The following is a 7,573-nucleotide window of genomic DNA, read 5'->3' as shown; positions in this document are numbered from 1 at the left end:
TGGATTGTCAATTTCGTGGAAATTTTATCGGATTATATAAAAACATTTTTTCCCAGGTACACTGAGAAAACTTTCGTTTGTTACAGTAACTGGAAAAATTCAGTAAAACAAGTATCGTTAAATAAAACTGTTCGAATATTGTTGGACTTACGAAAAACGAGGTACGCGTAACCATTTCGCCCTGTCGTCGATCCTTTTTTGGTAATTGCAACGCAAAATCAGTTTGTTCGATTTACTCTACTTTTTTAGTTAAACAAGGCTTTAACGTCAATTCCCAGTAAACATGAGCCGGTTAAAATGTGGTTGAAGAAACGTTAAGGTCGTATAATTATGGTATAGGTAGAAAATATTACCGTGTTCGATATACGGTAATTTTTCAGTAAAATATTAATCGTTGTCTCTCCACAAATATTATACGATTTTCATTACACGTACATTTAAACAACGGTTTCTAGACTAATAATCAACGTTTTGTTTACTAGTTCAATTGCTAATTTAAATTCGTTAAAAACCGGTATATTTATAGATATTAAAATACAAATTTTCTACGTTTCATCGTCAACGTTTTGTTGTGATAAGCGAGATTCGTAGTATAAACGTGTGGTAAAACCGTTTATATTTCTAGTCTTATGAACAGTTAATATACATGTTTTATTCCTTCACCGGTAACACAAGTTTAACGTTTCATTCACTGCTTTTCTACAACATTTAAACAACGGTTTCTAGACTAATAATCAACGTTTTGTTTACTAGCTCAATTGTCAATTTAAATTCGTTAAAAATCGGTATATTTGTAGGTATTAAAATACAAAATTTCTGCGTTCCATCATCAACGTTTTATTGTGGTAAGCGAGATCCGTAGTATAAACGTGTGGTAAAATCCATTATATTTCTAGTCTCATGAACAGCTAATATACATATTTTATTCCTTCACCAGTAACACAAGTTTAACGTTTCGTACAGTTACCATACCTTGCCAATATGTTCTCATTAATTGTTTAATAATTAAGTCAATACACTTTTGATCTACTGATCACATGTAATACGTGAAAATTACGTCGTACATAGACTTGTCATATCGATACACAGAATTATATACCTACTCGGGCCGAAACGTAAACAAGATTTGTTTCGTACCTTTCTGACCTTCATATCCAAGAATACTACCCTTTTCAACATAGTGAGGGCAGGAATCAACTTTTACATCATTTACTTACATATTGCGATGTTTGAATTTGGAACTATAATCATTATATTCAAGTTTTTCTCATGTTAGCAGTGACTAAAATTCAACGTTTTGTTATCCTCCTCAGCACGTTTTTCTGATTACCTTAAATTTTGTAAACAACTGGTCATTCGATTTCCAATCTTTTTTTTCATTCGATAAACTAGTAAGTATCATCAAAAATATGAAAAAATTCAGGTGACATAACACTAGAAGTGATAATTTTATTCTACGTAATATTGTAAAGTAGAACAATATGTTACCTCCATTTTTTCAAATTCTTTTCCTTGTGTTATTGTTAATTCCCCAACATAGGAAAAAAAGTTGAAAAATCGATGAACAGATTTTTTTACAAAGGTCACCAAGAAATTACGTAGTTGAGCATATAAGTGCATCCCTTCGCGGCGTTTTTATTAATTGTAAAATATACGTTTTCCTATACCATAATGTATATATTGGAATAACCCATGCTAGGAAAGCGAGTGGCCGTAGATGAAGCTCGTGTACCATGGATGTTACATATACGTATAATGAGCGCATGTGTCAAACGACAAGCGGTCGCGAAGAATCGAGAATGTCCTAGCGTGAAATACTCGCGCCTCTTCTTCTGCCTCTGATTGGCTCGCTAGGTCAGCGTGTTGTAACTCGTACGGTTCCTGCACGCTGAGAGCCGAGGACGACGCGCCAGAATGCCCCCCCCGCCACCGTTCGCGAAGGCTCTCAGCTCACGCGATCAGTGAATCAGTCTAATTTGACCAACTTCCGAGGTCAGTGCACGTCCGTGTTTATGTGAGCCTTCATAAGCTGGTAAGTACAAATGTATTTTCTATTTGGAAAAATTTATCACGATGATTCAATACAGACGAAAATGACAATACAGGCGTAAATAACCTGACAATAAAAAGAAGAAACAAATACTTTGTGATTGCGTCGTACTTGCTTTTGAACGTCGACGAAAGGATGTAGGCACAATAGAATTGCTTGTAGATAATGCTATAAGAAGCATGTCTATGGTATGGAATATATACCGATTGCAAATAGAAGCCGCAGATATTTATTGTTAGCTTCATTCTTACTTGTGCAGGCATCGTTTTTCTTTTATAAGGTTATCCAGTGAAATAGATCGCTAACACATACGTATCATGTACGAATGAACGATCATTTAGTGGCTGCATCTTTTCCCAATAAACACACAGTGGTTGAAATGATATATAATAGACCTGTCAAGACACGTTGAGAGAACGTTGAAATGGCACATAAAGATTATTCTACCTAGAATACAGGTGTTAAATACTATGTATTTTCAGGTATTTGACGGATTAGCAGTGATATCGAGGAAGTGAATGCTCCAGCTGCGGTCGAATAATAATTAAAACTTATGCGTACTGCGTACCTAGACAACGCTTTCTATAGCGTCTGTGTTCTTTTTTGAAATAATGTGCCAATACTTTTTATTATTTTACTTTGTCAGGATTGTGATTTTTTACCTAGTCCCGAGATGAAAGTTAACAATTTTCCTCGTTAGGGTATAATCATTGTATGATTATTTTGTTTCATGTTTTATTTGTTATCAAACCTCTTGTATCGGATATAAGTTTTTGTTTGTTCATGTTTACTTAATTTTACTATTTGCTATACTTCTATACTCTTGTGAGTACATCTGTACAATTGAGGTATGCGTATATGTAAAAGACTGTATGTTTATTTATACATCCCAGTCAACATTCACACAGTTACATCGTTGGCATAATAAAATGTCCGCATCAACGATACAGACAAACTGGTATATAAAAAACTACTGTTATGTTTCGGATACATTGTTAAAGCGGATATTTCGATACGTGTGCAATGTAACTATTGTCATTGTTGCCTTGGATGAAAGTACCTTATAATAAATATATATCATGTTTCGCAAAGGTGTGTGCTTTATCTCATTTAGTTGTCCTGTATTTCTCATAAGAATACATAGGTGTGGATGTAAAATAATTAATATCATTTAATTGGTGCAAGTTACCATTACTGAAATAGCTAAGAATGTGAGCGTTGCTGTATCATCTAACCCCTGAGATAAGTCCATATTGACCATACAAGAAGCTTTTAACAGCTTGTGTATTAATATAGTACATGAAAAATTATACCGAAAACATATTCTCAAGTTGGTTGTTACACGTTTATCGGAACCGCGTGATATTCGATTAAGTGTATTCAATTAAACGTATAATAACTGTTTACGGATATCGTTTTTACGTTAAATCAACACACATTAAGTACGTGTATTATTATAAAAAAAATTTTCCAATGAACACGCTTATTAAACGTGTTTGAACCACGAAAAATGGTGGCTATAACAGGTATATATTAAACGTCTACGTTAACATTTAAATTGCGTTCTTTCATACTTGTTTCATTACGTTTCCGAAAACCGTAATTTCGACGTTTACTTCAACCGTGGAATATCCGGATCATAATCACTAACAGAAAACGTTGATGAGCGCAGTAGAAAAAACCTATATCAGGGCGGACATTTTTCACGAGAAAAAACGTATGTGCTGAACGATTATTCAACCATATACAACGTTATTTTTCGACGAATTTCTTACGATTTATTTACCAGCAATGTTTATTGGGTTTATCCTTGCACAAACGATCAATTTTCGCAACAGTTACAAGAAAATATAGCAACAGTGATCGTAATGAGAAAGAATAGTGACGGATACTAAACTTTCCGGTAACAGCTAGAAAACTAATTTTCATTTTCTACCTAGAACTGTATTTTTCGATTCTGGTAAGAAATGAAAATAGTTAAGAACTAGGCGGTAACCGAAACTAAAAATTCCTCTCAGCGTATGTAAGAACGATTATCGATTTGCTATAAAATATTGAAAGAACTTATCAGACAGGTAATTGTTAAAAGTGGGAATGATTATTTCCGGGACGAATCGTGAGCTATAAATGGGAAGTTTTGGCTTGTATTATATATATATAAGGTATAATGGGTGAATAGTGGTAAATTGTAACAATAGGCCTGACAAAGGCCATTGTGGTTTCATATAATATTGATTAATTACAATCTGGAAGCCACGTATATAATCTACGGGGCGTCCCGCCGCCTGCAGCCTCGCCTCTGACTTCAACCGCGGCGTAATTATCAAAGCGAACTCATTAGTTATCGACATTTTTTTAATTCTGTGAGAGCAAAAACTCGCTCCCGTATATCGACACTTTTACGCCCCATCCGCGGTTAACGACTTTCCCGCTCTCGCTTGACTGGGAAAAATTTTTATTCGTTATTTTATTTGCTGGGAAATTCTAGTGAAACGGTTATCGCATGGAGGTTATAACGATTTGAATATCATCGGTATTATTTCAGGGAAATTCGATACGAGTGGATATTTAGTGCGATTATGGTTGTCAATACTAAATTAAGCTTCAACATCAATTTAATATTGCACAGACGTTGAATTGTTGTAGGAAAGAAATAGTACGAGTGAGAAACGGTAGAGAAAAATATTAACACGTAGCAATTTTTTTACTTTCAGATACAAAACACATTTTTATTTTTTAACCTGAATTGCATTTTTTCGTTATGGTTGGGAATGAAAATAGTTAAACACTGCGTAGTAACCATATAAAGAAATTTTTATCGATATTCGTTCCATGTTATGCGGACATTCATTTTTTACATCCTTTTGCACAGCGTAGATTAAAATTGGTTCGATTTTCAAGAAGGTGTCATTTTCTTAGTGAAAATTTGAGTATCAATTTCCGGTAGAGAATTGAATTTTGACGATCTTCATAGAATTCTGGTTTTAAAACTGAAGATTATAATAATCGATTTACAATTGTGATTTAAGAAAGATTTGTAGAGATAAAGTGATGAAAAATATTGATTTTCGAACACACATTTGGACATTTGGTGTTTACGTGACGATTTTTTGACTCGTTTCGAAAATACTGAAAATTTTTTGCTCTTAAGAAAATCGAATCACTGCGTAAATTGAAGTAATCTGACATTGTGCGATTTAATTTAAGAAATACCAAATCGCAAAGTATTTTCAAAGCATTGTAATAAAATTTTCGATATCACCGCTGAGAAAAATTTATCTATAACTGTTAACAAACGTATATTCGGATATGGCAAAATAAAACTTTCGTTATCATCGTCAAACTTTAGTTGAACGAAATATGATTTATTAACTATCAATAAATTTCTATCGATCATTATTTGGCTCAACTAAAATTTAATGTTAATAACAGAAAATTTATTTCGCCGTATTCAAGTGCACGTTTGTTAACAGTAAATAAGCTCTTTCTTCGAATTTTTCACGAGAGTGTCTGAGAAAAAATCTGAGTTTCAAATTTCAGTCAATTCGGAAATTCGAATTTCAGATTGTATGCGAGCTTTCAAAAACTCTATCCTGAAATTTGTCGAGTCTTGAGAGCTTTTGAATTGACCAAAATTCAGCGATTCCTGCTTCGGCAATTTTTCGGTCAGAATAAACCGAGTCTCCAGTGTCGCTTCGTGAATATTTGAACGTTGAAACATTAGTATATCGAAATTCAAGGAACATCAACGCGGCCGCAAATTACAGCTCCGCGTCACAGAAAGTACAAAACGTATATCTGTAAATCGTGGCTATATAGCTTAGACACGAAGGTTGTAGGCGCGATAGCTTCACTTTAAAACAATGCTAATGTACGGTTAATATACCGTTAAAGTTAACGTACTGAATGGCAATTCTAAACCCCTTTTAGGGAGTATAATAGAAAAGTTATCGACTCGGGTGGAGGATGGCAGGGTTCAGCACAATGACGACGGAGTTGTAATTAATAGTCTCCGTCAAGTGGCACTCTATTCGATCCGAGATGGCGTCATCGAGGGGTTGATACGAAGCCAATTTCAGGCTGGGAGGAAATTCGCTCGGCCATAATTGAGAAAATTCATTTCTATATTATTCGAAATTACGTTTTTTTCAACAGCAAAGGAATTTTCAAGTCTGGTAAGCTGTTAAAAATTACGTAGAAATCTGACGAATTGACACGAAGAATAAGAAAGATCCGGTCGTTGGATGTAGGAAAGGAAAATATTTTATTAATTCGGGCATTCTTGATCAAAGGCGAGTATCAGCGAGTTGTTGTAGGTACGATATCGAGGAAGTAAAGGGCGGGTCAAAAGTGCCGGGCAATTGATGTAAGGTGGATTTGACTCGACCCGCTCTGGGGAACGGTAATTAATTAAGTTTGACTCAACACCCGAATTGCCAAGGCTTAAGTTAATTAATTGTAACTTGGCCCTTTCCGGAGGCAAAATGGAGTTTGCGAAAATTTGTCACCTTTTAAAACTGATCGATCCTTGCCTTTCGATGCACCCTGAAAAGGCTCCTCCTTCCCTTCGTTCGTTCGCCTTTCGCCTCGCCGCCGCGTGTTCTCAATGGGAAAATAATTAATTACCGACCTTTGAGAAAAAAAAAAAAAGGAAGTTATTGTAATCACCCCGAAAATGAAAAGTTGAGTTTTTACTAGGTCTCCACGTTTTCAAGTTAGGGAATCACCTCCAGTCATTTTCGGATGGAAGTCTATGCGTTTATACGTATGTATGTTCACTTGGGGACAATGAATCAGAGACGGCCAATTTTTTATACTAGGCAGTTATGTTGGCAACGCAGAGAAACCTGCAGCGCCACAGTCGGCCGAGCGCGAAACAAACTCAATCTCAATAAACTTAACATAACCAATGACCGTCGAATCTAACCTTAAAATACGTTTCAATCCAACAAGTCATTATCCCCGCGGTATTTTAAGGTTAGATTCGACGGTCATTGGTTATGTTAAGTTTATTGAGACTGAGTTAGTTTCGCGCTCGGCCGACTGTGGCGCTGCAGGTTTCTCTGCGTTGCCAACATAACTGTCTAGTGGAAAAAATTAGCCGTCTCTGATTCATTGTCCCCAAGTGTACGTATGTGGTCAACTTTTTCATCCGACGATATCTCGGGAACGAGTTGCCGGATTTCAATGATTTTGGTCTCAACCGACTCGCGTTTTCCAAACTTGAAACTGATTATACTTTAGCTCTCATCGGTTCGGTACTTTTACGATTATTTGAATGATGAGAAAATTCCAGAAAATCAAACAAAAATTATGATATCTTTAGAATGGTTCTATGGATTTGCGTGAAAATTCGTATTGTAAGGTTTTTTGGGTAGCTAATCACGAATCTCAAGTCAGATGCACGAAATTTGAATTTTGCGTACTCAGTAAAATGATAAAAAAAAACTAAAAACACTTGGATCTTGATGAAAATTGGTACTCGGCGGTTTGTTGGGTGGCTGATCACGAATCTGAAGTCAG

The 7,573-nt window shown here is 35.4% G+C and overlaps 1 long non-coding RNA gene across 1 annotated transcript; it reads left to right on the top strand.

The window, feature by feature from the left end:
* The first annotated feature begins 1,916 nt into the window (after positions 1-1,916).
* LOC124180102 lies at positions 1,917-3,141 on the top strand. Its single transcript, XR_006870207.1, has 2 exons — positions 1,917-2,032; positions 2,533-3,141. It is a non-coding gene; the product is annotated as an uncharacterized LOC124180102 (long non-coding RNA).
* The last annotated feature ends 4,432 nt before the right edge of the window (positions 3,142-7,573 follow it).

The sequence above is a fragment of the Neodiprion fabricii genome, chromosome 4 (genome assembly GCF_021155785.1).
Source record: "Neodiprion fabricii isolate iyNeoFabr1 chromosome 4, iyNeoFabr1.1, whole genome shotgun sequence".
NCBI classification, from domain to species: Eukaryota; Metazoa; Arthropoda; class Insecta; order Hymenoptera; family Diprionidae; genus Neodiprion; species Neodiprion fabricii.
The sequence above is the reverse complement of the archived record's forward strand: the minus strand, read 5'-3'. Positions and strand labels throughout refer to the sequence as shown.